We start from the raw sequence: 11720 nt of genomic DNA, 5'->3' as shown, positions 1-11720 counted from the left end.
TTCCACAGAGATCAAAGAACAAAGAAAAGTACCTAGACATACAAAAATATTCACAGAAGCTCTTCTTGTGGTGGCAGAGAAGTGGGAATTGAGGAGAAGCTCATCAACTGGGATCTGGCTAAAAAAGCTGTGGCATTTGTTTCTGATGGAATACTATTAGCTTTTAAGAAATCCTGAGGGGAAAAGTTTCAGAAAAAACATGCCAAGAACCATATACAACTGATGAAAAATGAAGTGAGAAGAACCACGAGATCATTGTATACAATAAGAGCAATGTTGTAACCATGATCAACTGTGAAATTGACTACTCTGATCAATACAATGATCCAAGGCAATTCCAAAAGATTCCTGATGAAAAGAATGCTATTCACCTCCAGAGAGAGGACCAACGAACTCCAAGTATAGTTATTCTGTGTATTCTCGCCACCTCTTATTAATCTCTTCTGCCTCCCTACCATCTTTGTCTTTTATTGTTCCCATTTGTTCCTGAAACATTCTCTTGATCTCTCTAATTTTCTTGGATATATCTCTTGTCTTTCCCATTCTATTGTTTTCTTCTATTTCTTGCATTGCTCACATAAGAAAATCTTATCTCTCTCTGTTATTCACTGGCATTCTGTCTTCTGTTGGGTATATATTTTCTTTTCTCCTTTACCTTTCAGTTTCCTTCTTTCTTCAGCTCTTTGTAACACTTCAGCAGATGGCCATTTTGCTTACTTGCTCTTCTTTTTTTGGGGGGATGATTTTTGTTGCTGCCTCCTGTACAATATTACAGAACCCTGTACTTCTTCAGGTACTCTGTCTACCACATCTAATCTATTACATCTATTCATAACCTCTCCTTCATATTCATAAAGGATGTTATTTAGGCCATACCCCTACAGCCTTATGGCTTTCCCCACTTTCTTCAATTTAAGTCTAACGGTGTGTTAAAAGTTCATGATCTGAGCCACAATCTGCTCCAGGTCTTGTTTCAACCAGCTATGTAGAGCTTCTCCACCTTTGGTGGCAAAGTATATAATCAGTCTGATATTAATATCGACCATCTGGTGATGTCCCTGTGTAGTCACCTTTTGTATTTTGAAAAAGTGTTTGCTCTGACCAATGAGTTATCTTGACAAAACTCCCTTAGTTCTTGTCCCGTGTCATTTTTACTCCGACACTAAACTTGCCTGTTATTCCAATGACCTTTAATTTCCTATTTTAGCATTCCAATCCCCTATGATGAAGTTCACATCTTCTTATGTGTTTTTTCTTTCTTCTGTCTTTTTTTTTTGCACTTAATAGTATTTTTTTTTCATTTGCATGGAAAGGTGGTTTTCAGCATTCACTTTTATGAGATATTGAGTTCCAAAACTTTTCTTCCTCCCTTCATCGCCTCTGGCCTCCCCAAGGCAGCAAGCAGTCTAATATAAGGTATACATGTACAGTCATACTAAACATTTCCACATTAGTCATGTTGTGAAAGAAGACTGAGAACAAAAAAGAAAAACCACAAGAAAGAGAAAACAGAAAAGATGAATATAGTAAGTTTCAATCTGCATTCAGACTCCACAGTTCTTTCTCTGAATGTGGATAGCCTTTTCCATCATGTGCCTTTTGGAATTGTCTTTTTACACAATTTGTCATTATATTTCTTAGAAGAGCCAAGTCTATCAAAGTTGATCATCACACAATGTTGCTGTTACTGTGTACAGTATTCTGATTCTGCTCACTTCACTTAGCATCAGTTTGTGCAAGTCTTTCCAAGTTTTCCTGAAATCTGCCTGCTCATCATTTCTTATAGCAGAGTAGTATTTCATTAAACTTATTTACCACAACTTGTTCAGCCATTCACAAAATGGTGGGTGTCCCTTCAATTTCCAATTCTTTGACACCTTAAAAAGAGCTGCTGTGAGTATTTTTGTATAGACTTGTTGGTGGTATTTTTGGATCAAAGAGTATGGGCAGTTTTATAGCCCTTTGAAAGTTTTAATTACTTTCATCAACGCAATGACCAACGTTGTTTCTTGAAGACCCACGTTGAAATATGTCACTCATTTCTTCACAGAAAGGTGATAGACTGAAGACACAGGGAGACATATATTTTTGGACATAGACAATGTAGGATTTTTTCCCCTTGAAAATACATATTAGTTGTAAGGGTTTTGTTTTTCTTTTCTTTTCCAATGTAGAGTGAAGATGAGAGAGAAAATAGAACACAATTACCAAACACTGTCCACATAAATTCAAATCTGAACAATTAGAAAATATTAACTACTCATGAGTAAATTGAGTCAACATAATAAAATGCCAATTCTACCTAAATTAATTTACCTCTTCAGTTCAATACCAATGAAACTATTAAAAATTTACAGAGCTACAAAAAATAACAGGAAATACATCTTAAAGGACTAGGTCAAGAATATCAAGAGAATTAATAAATAAAAATGCAAAGGAAGGCAGGATAGCCATACCAGATCTCAAACTGCATCATAAGTGGTAATCATTGAAACAACCTGGTATGGGCTAAGAAAGAGATTGATAGATCAGTGGAATAGATTAGGTACACAAAACACAGTAGTAAATGACATTAGTAATCTAGTGCATGAAAAGTGCAAAGATCCCAGTTTCGGGAAAAGGACTCACAATTTGACAAAAAAAGAAATTGCTGCAAAAATTAAAAAATTGTTTGGCAGAAACATGGTATAGACAAACATCTCATACCATGTACCTAGATAAGGTCAAAATGAGTACATGATTTAGACATAAAGGGTGATGCCATAAAGAAATTTAGGGAGCATGGAAAAGTTTACCTTTCATATCTATGGATAAGGGAATAACTTCTTACCAAGCAAGAGGCAGAGAGCTTTATAAGATATGAAATGCATAATTTTGATAATATTAAATTGAAAAGGTTTTGCACAAGCAAAACCAGTGCAACCAAAATTAAAGTGAAAGGTTTTTTCTTGCCTTTTTTTTTGCTCTCTGTTTTCTTCCACAACATAAGAAGAAATAATTTTTTTTGATTTTTTATTGGTATAATACTTAATTACTTAGGTTAATTTAGGTGTCTTGATCATTTATATTATGCTGGTATAAATTAACCATGAAAAATAAATTGTCCCTCAGTTATTAAAAAAAATATTTGTTAGACTGAATTATAACATACAAAAATAGTACACAATGAAAGAGGTATTCAATATGAATGAAGGTTGTATGAAGCCCAAGAGATGAAAAGTGGTTACTACTGAGCTATTCCAGTTCTACTATTACAGAGCTGCTATAGAGCTATTACAGTTATACAAGAGCATTTTGGAGGAAGTAATTTTTGCATTGGGCTGTAAAGAATGAGCATGACTTTAATAGGACACAATGCAGGAGAGAGAATGTGCCAGAGACAGGGAACTCTGCAAGTCAAAGTGGAGCATTGGGCCTTGGAGATCTATCCAGTTTGGACATAGTATAAATGACTGGAGGGAATAAGTATGAGATGAGGCTTAGAAGGGAGGCTGGAGCCATGTTATGAGAAGCTTTGATTTCCCAGCTAAGGAACATGAGTTTCCTGTGGAGGTAATTTGGAGTTACTGAACGTAAGCTCCTTGAGAAGCAGGGACAGCTGTGGTTTTCATTCTTTCTCATTAGGGCCAACACGATGCCTCCAATACCATTAGTGCTTAATAGCAATCAATTTATTAAATGCCTACTTTGTGCCAAGAATTGTGTTAAACACAAGGACACCAAAAAAAAAAAAAAGAGAGAGAGAGAGAGAGGGAGAGAAAAAGCAAAACCAGGTCCTGCTTCAACAAGTTTTTGTTTTAATGAAGGAGACCACATCGACCTAAATCAGTATACATGTGATAGTACAGAGTAAATGGAAGGTAGCCTTAAAGGAGAAGATATGGTGGGGGAAGGAGAAAGGCTTCTGGCAGAAGGTGAGTTTTCAGCTGAGTCTGAAAGGAAGCCAGAGTTGTTGAAGAGGAAGAAATTAACAAGATTTGGTGACTAATTGGATATGTGGAATGAGAGAGAAGAGTTGAGTTTCAACGTTGACACTATGAACTAGAAAGATAACAGTCCCCTCAGCAGAAATGAGAAAGTTCAGAAGTGGCTGGTTTTAGGGGGAAAAGAAGTTTAATCTCAGTGATATTGAGCACATGCAGTTCCAAACTGTCCAGTAAGCAATTAGCAATGTGGGACTGGAGCTCAGAAAATCTAGACCTGGGTATATTGAGCCAGTGATGAAAATCCATGGGAGCTGATGAGATTTCCAAGTGAGAGCATAGAGAAAAAAATAGGAGCAAAGAAGATCAATGCTGGGGGCACTAGCAGTCCACATAGCACAATAAATATACAGTAAAGTAGAGTGAGAAGTAGTGGTCGTACAGGTAGGGAGGAGAAACAGTTTTGAACAACAAAGAGCATTTAAAAAAATAAAAGCATAGCCTCCCATAGAAGTCTGCTCCTCTTTGCCATCCTGTCACCCATCTCCAACCCTGAAAGGATTAGTTCCAACGGTGGGACTGTCAGGCCAAAAACTTCAGAGTGCAGTGGGTTATGGTGTGTGCCAAGCTTGGGACATTGCCTGCTGGCTCATTCCTTGGATATAAGACATACCAATCTATGAATTGCAGCTACATACTGATTACTATAGGCAATAAATCTCCTGAGGTGATCACATGCATTCAAATTCTCTGTAAGTTATAATTACGTAAAATATGGCCACTGGTTCCAATCCAGTGGAAATAGGCAGCACAAATACAAGTACCTGCTGATGCTTCAGAGGGATTTCCTATTGGAACTTGGACCTAGCCATGCTGAACAACGGGCCCTGAGTGGTCACTTATACTGCCAGTGAAGAGTTAAAACAGAAACGCAGGCCAGGAATGCACTTTGGCACTTTTGTTCTTCGTGTAAGTTCACGATCACCTGTGCAGGCGAGGGTTTCAGCGGAGGCTAGCCAGGGACATGAAGAACAGGCCAAAGGGTACTTACAGAGTGATGCGAGTTCTCTCCCTACTCCCCCTTCTCCTTCCTGTGTCCCTTCAATTTGTTACAATGGTGACAACCACAGCAACAAGAGCTCATCGGCCAGATCACAGAGCAGAGGCAAGAAACAACCACACATATCCCAGAGGCCCCGAAGGCTAGGGAGCCTCCCTGATGTGTGCCAGAGACGGGGCTAATTCTGTCCAAAAGGGGAATGCCAGGAAGTCATCTCTGGGGCTGCTGTACCACCACCCCAATCTGGATGTCAAGTTAGAGCAGCATAGCCTCCCCCTCCCCCACTGCAGCCCTTCTGGCGCCTCAGACAGCTAGCTAAACAGACCACAGGACATACCGACTCTTCATTTTCTCCTTTTCCCTTCCCAAGTGAGGATATACAGCGACTGTATAAGCACTCATTTGGAGAGGTCTGCGTTGTCAAAAGGTAGAAAATAAAATGGGTGGGAGAAACTGATTGTTTCCTCTCATTTTAAAATGCCTAGAACTTATCAGAGGCCTGCTTAAACGAAGTTCAAACAGCTGCAGAGGGTAGCCCTAAATTACCCCCATCTCATTAAGACCTTGGACAGCTGGTAAGCACCTCTGACCATGCACAGGGTCATTTCTGCTTGGATAGGATGTTAGCTGAAAGAACAAAGTAGTTGAGATGGATTGGGACTAGTATGGCCTTTCTTCTGACAGCTGGAATGCTCCCTTCTCCATTACTGCCTGACATTTCAGTACTTTGGCAATCTATGATTTCTTCCAGGTAAGTCTTTCATTCCCCAGTGATGACCGACACCACCCTGAGCACCCTATAATTAATAGACGGTCTTTGAGTCACTGTAGCCAAATCATACATGACTCTCTGGCCAACTTGGTACTGAACCTCTCTCAACCTAGCTCATCTGGTTCTCAGGCAGTAGTAGGAACATGCTCACAAATCTTTTCCAGCTTGAAGGGAGTTGCTAAGGTTTTGTATTTTTAAATTTTATTCATTTTTTGTTTATATTTTAAGAGTCCAAAGTTATCTCCGTGTCCTGAGGCAGTAATGGAACAGGACTTCATTGTGGCTCTTTTGCTTGCTATCCTTGGTGTTTCAGTGATTTCCTTCTGTTCCACTGTCAATCACTCTGTGTCAACACTTTCCCCTTCACCTGTGAGCAGATACTTAAAGCCAAAGCTTAACTCAGCATCTTGTGCTGGAGGATATGGGAGCTGCTGACATGAGTCTGTGCCCAGAGTGGCCTCTGGGGTAGGGTGGCAGGACTGAGCTCAGCTGGATTTCCAGTCCTGTTTTCAACAAGCTGATTATTGCCACAGACTCTAGCAGGTTTTCCCTCTACTCTCCTTTCCTGCCTAGGACTGGGATAAAATCAGCTCCTGCCATTTCTTGAGAGCTAAAGGATGCTTTGGGAACCCAGACTTAATAACAATGTTTACTCTCAGCTTAGCTGCCACCTCCCACAGCCCACCTGCATTCAAGAACAGCGTCCAATGAGCAGCAAAGAGGGCATTACAAAAAGATTTAAAAATCCTTTATAGATACTATTGTGCATTAGCTTCAAATATCTCTAAGATAGAGGTAATGCCAAGTTATTACTTCCATTTAAAAAATGGAACACGTGAAGCTCAAGGTGAAATGACTTTCCAACTGTCACAGCTAGTAAGGGGCAGTGCCAGGACTCCATTATGCCATGGTTAAGTGCATTCTGGAATGAATGAACCAAATATTTACAAAGTTCCAGTGTTACCACAAACTGGAAAGGATTGTACCACCATGTGCAGTCTCACAATATGTGTTACCCAGTAGACCTGAATGAAAGGTCCTTGATGATTTACCAGGTGGAAACCAAGTCCAGAATAGAGCCCCCTTAGCTGGAAGAGGAACTTGGGGTTATTCTGTGGGTTCAGGTGGAGGAAGTTCCCAAAGGCAGAGAGAAGCTGGGCCTGGAGGGAATTTCCCCCACTCTGCCTCTGTCTGCACAGAAACAGGATGATGATGGGAAAAAACACAAGCCACAATGCCAGGGATGACAAATGCCCACAGGTCCATTGCTCTGTGGTTGGGGCCTGTGGCTGACAGGGGCCAGCTCATATGCCCAAAGTTTATTATGTCTTTTAGGATAGGGGTAGGACTGAGGAGTCAATGATAAATCTAGTATTTTGAAGGAAGCGGAAATGTCTCATCCTTTTAATTGCGAATTAAAAGGTGAATTAATATTTTAAAAGTGTTTTTTTTAAATCTTCTATATGTGGTTAATATTATTTTATTTAATTGACCCAACAAAATTTGCCTTTTTAATTTGTTGCTTGTTTTCCAGTTTTTCTTTTGTGTCTACTTCATGACCCTATTTGCGGTTTTCTTGGTAAAGACAGTCGAATGGTTTGCCCTTCCCTTCTCCAGCTCATTTTACATGTGAGGAAGCTGAAGGGACTTACCCAAGGTCACACAGCTAGTAAGTCTGAAGCTGGATTTAAACTCAAGTTTTCCTGACTCCAGGCCCAGCTCTTTGTCCACTGCAGCCGCCTAGCTGTCCCTTGGGTCTTTTAATGTTTTTAATTGATATTGTTTGTTTTTACAATACTTCTATTTCAAAATATATCCTTCCCTGCTGCCTTGCCCAGCGATTTATCTTTGTTTTTAAATTTTTTTTCATTTTTAAGTAAAACATAAAAAGACAAAAAAAGACATTTTTATGTATACAGCACAACATAAAGCCATAAATTTCCATTTCACACGTTTGCATTTTTTAAAAAACTATATAGTAAATACTACAGATCATTTTCAAAGTTAACCTGCTTTTATGGTTCCTTCTAATTTTCTTTTGTTCTGTGCTGTGAACTTTTAATTTTTTCTTTCCTCCCTATCACACCCTATAGAAGGCTACCATTAGATATATATATATATACATATATATGTATATGTATATATATACACATATAAAATATAATATATGTAAAACCATATCATACAATACATACTTTTATTTATCAGTTCTTTTTCTAAATGTTGATAGCAACTTCCTTCAGAGGTCCTTCATAATTGATTCAGAATTAGTTGGTCTTTTAATGTTAGCTTTCATTCCTTTTTCCTTCCTCCCCTCTTCTTCCCTTCCTACTTCTTTCCTTCTTTCTTTCCTTGTATTTATTATAATCAGGTATATCATTTTCCTCTTCTGTTCATTTATTCTACATCAGTTCCTATAAGTGTCCCCATGCTTATTGGACAAGTATTCACAGACTTCTTCTGACCTCCCACTTTTCTTGAAATGGAAGAAGTCTCACCTCAACTCTTTGTTGGCTCTGCTGCTTCAGATTTCAATGTGATGCATTATTTTAAAGTTGTTGGGAGGGGAATGTTGAAGTGTTCACCTGTAATGTTCCCTCATCTTTGTAACATTCTTTATATACATCCCCTTTTCTCCTCTCATTCTGCCATCACTATGAGGCCAGCCCTTCATGTCTGGAAAATTGCATCTGGGTTACTCTTGGGTAATGCTTGCCTCACCTCTCTCCCACTCCAATCCATCCTCCACGCAGCCACTAAAGTGATTTTCCTGTAATGCTGGTGTGATTAAGACACCACACACACACACACACACACACACACAAATCTTCACCCTCAATAATCTTCAGTGGCTTCCTGTGGCCTCTAGGATGAAATACAGAATACTCTGGCATTCAAAGCACATCATAACTTAGCCCCTCCTGCCTTTTCAGTCTTCTTACATATTACTCCCATACATACTTTTTTAATCCAGTGCTCTGGCCTTCTGCTAGTTCACAAAAATGACACTCCATCTGTTAGCTCCAGGCATTTTCTCTGGCTATCCTACACTGCTGGAATGCTCTCCTTCCTCACGTCCACCTGTTGGCTTTTTTTTCCCCTTCCTTTAGGTCCTAGCTAAAATCTCATCTCTGCAGGAAGTTTTCCAAACTTCTCTTAATTTTAATGTCTTCCCTCCAATAATTCCTTCGTATTTATCCTATTTATATTATGTGTGTGAGTATGCATGTATGTGTGAGTGAGTGTGTGGTGTGTGTGGTGTGTGTGTGTGTGTGTGTAAGCTCTTTTCAGGGGAGGCAGGCAGGGACTGTCTTTTATCTCCTTTTGTCTTCTCAGCACTTACACAGTGCCTGACACATAGTAGGTGCTTAAGAAATGTTTATTCACTTATTGAGTAAGCGTATAGAGGGGAGTGAAAAGTGAGAAGACTGGAAATGTAGGATAGGGTTAGGTAGTGATGGACCTTAAAAGTTGAACAGAGCATTTCGTATTTGTTCCTGTGTGTAATAGAAAATGACTGGGGTTTCTTATAGACATGATCAGACTTGTGATTTGGGAGATGTATTTGGCAGTTGAATTTGGCCATATGGATTGAAGTGGGGAGAAAGGTAAGTCAGGAAAACCAATTAGAAGGCTATTGAATGATGTCAGACATAAGCTGACAAAAGCCTCACCCCGAGTGGTAGCTGTGTGAGTAGAGAGAAGGAGATGTATATAATAGATGTCCTGAAGGTAGAAACAATATGACTGAACAAGAGATTGGCTATTGGGGATAAATAGGATAGAAGAGTTGAAGATGACACTGAAATTGCAATCCTGGGTGACTAGAAGGGTGGTAGTGCCCTTGACATTAATATAGAAGTTCAGAAGAAGGGAAGGTTTGAGGAGAAAGGTATTTCTGTTTTGGACATGTTTAGTTTGGGATGTCTATGGGACATCAAGGTTGAAATATGTCCAGTAGAAATTGTCTATGAACAAGTCCGCAGATACCCTGAAATCTATCCTTCTTCATTGGTCCTCAGTTTAAGAACTCTTTTATATAGAAATAATAGAATAGGGCTTTGAACAGAGTTTTGGAGAGTACTCATGGTTGATGGAGCTAATCTGGATGCAGATGCAGTAAAGGAAATGGAGGAGGAGTCAGGCATGTGGGAGAAGTACTACAGGAGGCAGCATACTATAGTGAAATAACAGCTGACCTTGGAATCATGAGAAACCTGGGTTTAAATACTGTCTATGTGACCTTGGGCAAGTCACGTAACCTCTTAGCAGCCCAAGCAACTTGGTTTAAAACTATAAGAAACAGGCCAGATGTCAATGTTTAGGGACATTCTGATAGCTTTTTATTGCTCGCCACATTTTTTAAAGCGCTAACATTTCATTCCCATCTTCTTTTATCATGTAACTTTGAATATTTAAATTATCAATCCTTTGGAACTTGTAGTAGATGATGTAACTTTCTGGGATTATTTACAGTGTGGAGAGGAGGCATATTGCTATTCAGTTTTCTCAGCAATTTTGTGTGTATGTCACTTTCCTGAACATAATAGGAGCATTAAAAAGGAGGGAGCTAGTTGATTGAACATTAGGCAAACTAGATTTTGAAAAAAATTCTTCAATTTCCAAACAGTCACTAATCTTTTCCTAGCCATCACTGGGGAAAAGTCACAGCTGTAGAGAGAGAGATTGCTTCTTAGGAGTATTGGGAGAAATGACCTGACAGTGACTAATAGGTGATAACAGTCTTTGTTTTAAGAACGTACAGTATTTTGGATGAGATGGTCACTAATTGAGGAGCTGTGCTGTAAAGCTTGGGTGAGCCAGGCAGGACTTCATTCCAGGGCTCCAGCATGTGCATTCTTTCAGCAATTGGCAACAATGGATTTTAGAGCCTAATCCATAAGAAAAAAATGGCTAACTGGGCAGCTAGCAGCTGGCATCTTTCTCCTCCTTTTTTCCCTGACAAAATGGAGCATCCCATTGGAGCTCCTTTCTGATTTGGTCTTGATCTCTTGCCTACCCCAGTGGTTTCCTTTGCACTTTCCCAGGGTTTCAGTCTTTTCCATATAGTACAATGTCCTGGTCAATTTGAAGTGCCTTTGAAGTCACTTGGTGCTTCCATCTCTGACGTCAGAATTGCTGATTATAGATTTGACTGCTTCTATGAACGACCTAGCACAGCAAAAGGATTATTTGTCCTGGTTACTGATCCCACTTATCCCCCACCCTTACTGGCCATAAAGTTCTAAACTTATTCATACAGCAGTCTTCTGTTTCAACTGATCTTGGCCACAATGTGGCCAGACAGGGAGGAGGAAGAGAAGTAGAAGAGAGGTACAGTGTCAAGGAAATCCAGGGAGAGTGTGGTCAATAGTATCAAAGGTTTCAGAGAAATCAAAAGATGAAGTCTCATAAAAGGCAAGAGAGTTTTGCAATTAAAAGACACTTTAATCAAAGAGACAGCAGTTTCTTTTGAGTAATGAAAATTGAAACCAGATTATTAGGTGAGGGGAGAGGAGATTAAATAAGAGATGAGAAAGTAGAGGCCAGTGCATAGTTTCTAGGAGACTGACCATATAAGAAAGAAGAGAGAAAAGGGCAATGTAAGTGGGGTTGAACAGAGCATGTAGAGCGATTCCCAGGTGGCTTTCCTGCTGGCCTTGTGTGACTCAGCACCCTTTTATCTTTAAGATGAAGAGCCAGTCATACAGGACTCAGATGTCCTATGCCTCCCCAAAGTTGAAGCAAACCCTCCTCCTTCACTGAGACAGAAGAGCTGTTGTTAACTGAGCAGATATTCAAAAAGCCAAGTTGTGTCATTTTGAGGGGCCAAGAGTGATAAGTAACACAAGGCAATAAGAAGCGTACAGGTAATCTCTGGAGTTAGGTTTCATTGTTTTAAGAATGAGGGAGATGTGCACATGATTGCAAGCAGCAGGCAAAGAAGCAGTTGACATGTAAAATA

This window comes from Phascolarctos cinereus, unplaced genomic scaffold (assembly GCF_003287225.1).
Source record: "Phascolarctos cinereus isolate Bilbo 61053 unplaced genomic scaffold, phaCin_HiC Scaffold_3;HRSCAF=262, whole genome shotgun sequence".
In the NCBI taxonomy this organism is placed as follows: domain Eukaryota; kingdom Metazoa; phylum Chordata; class Mammalia; order Diprotodontia; family Phascolarctidae; genus Phascolarctos; species Phascolarctos cinereus.
This window is presented reverse-complemented; position numbering follows the sequence as displayed.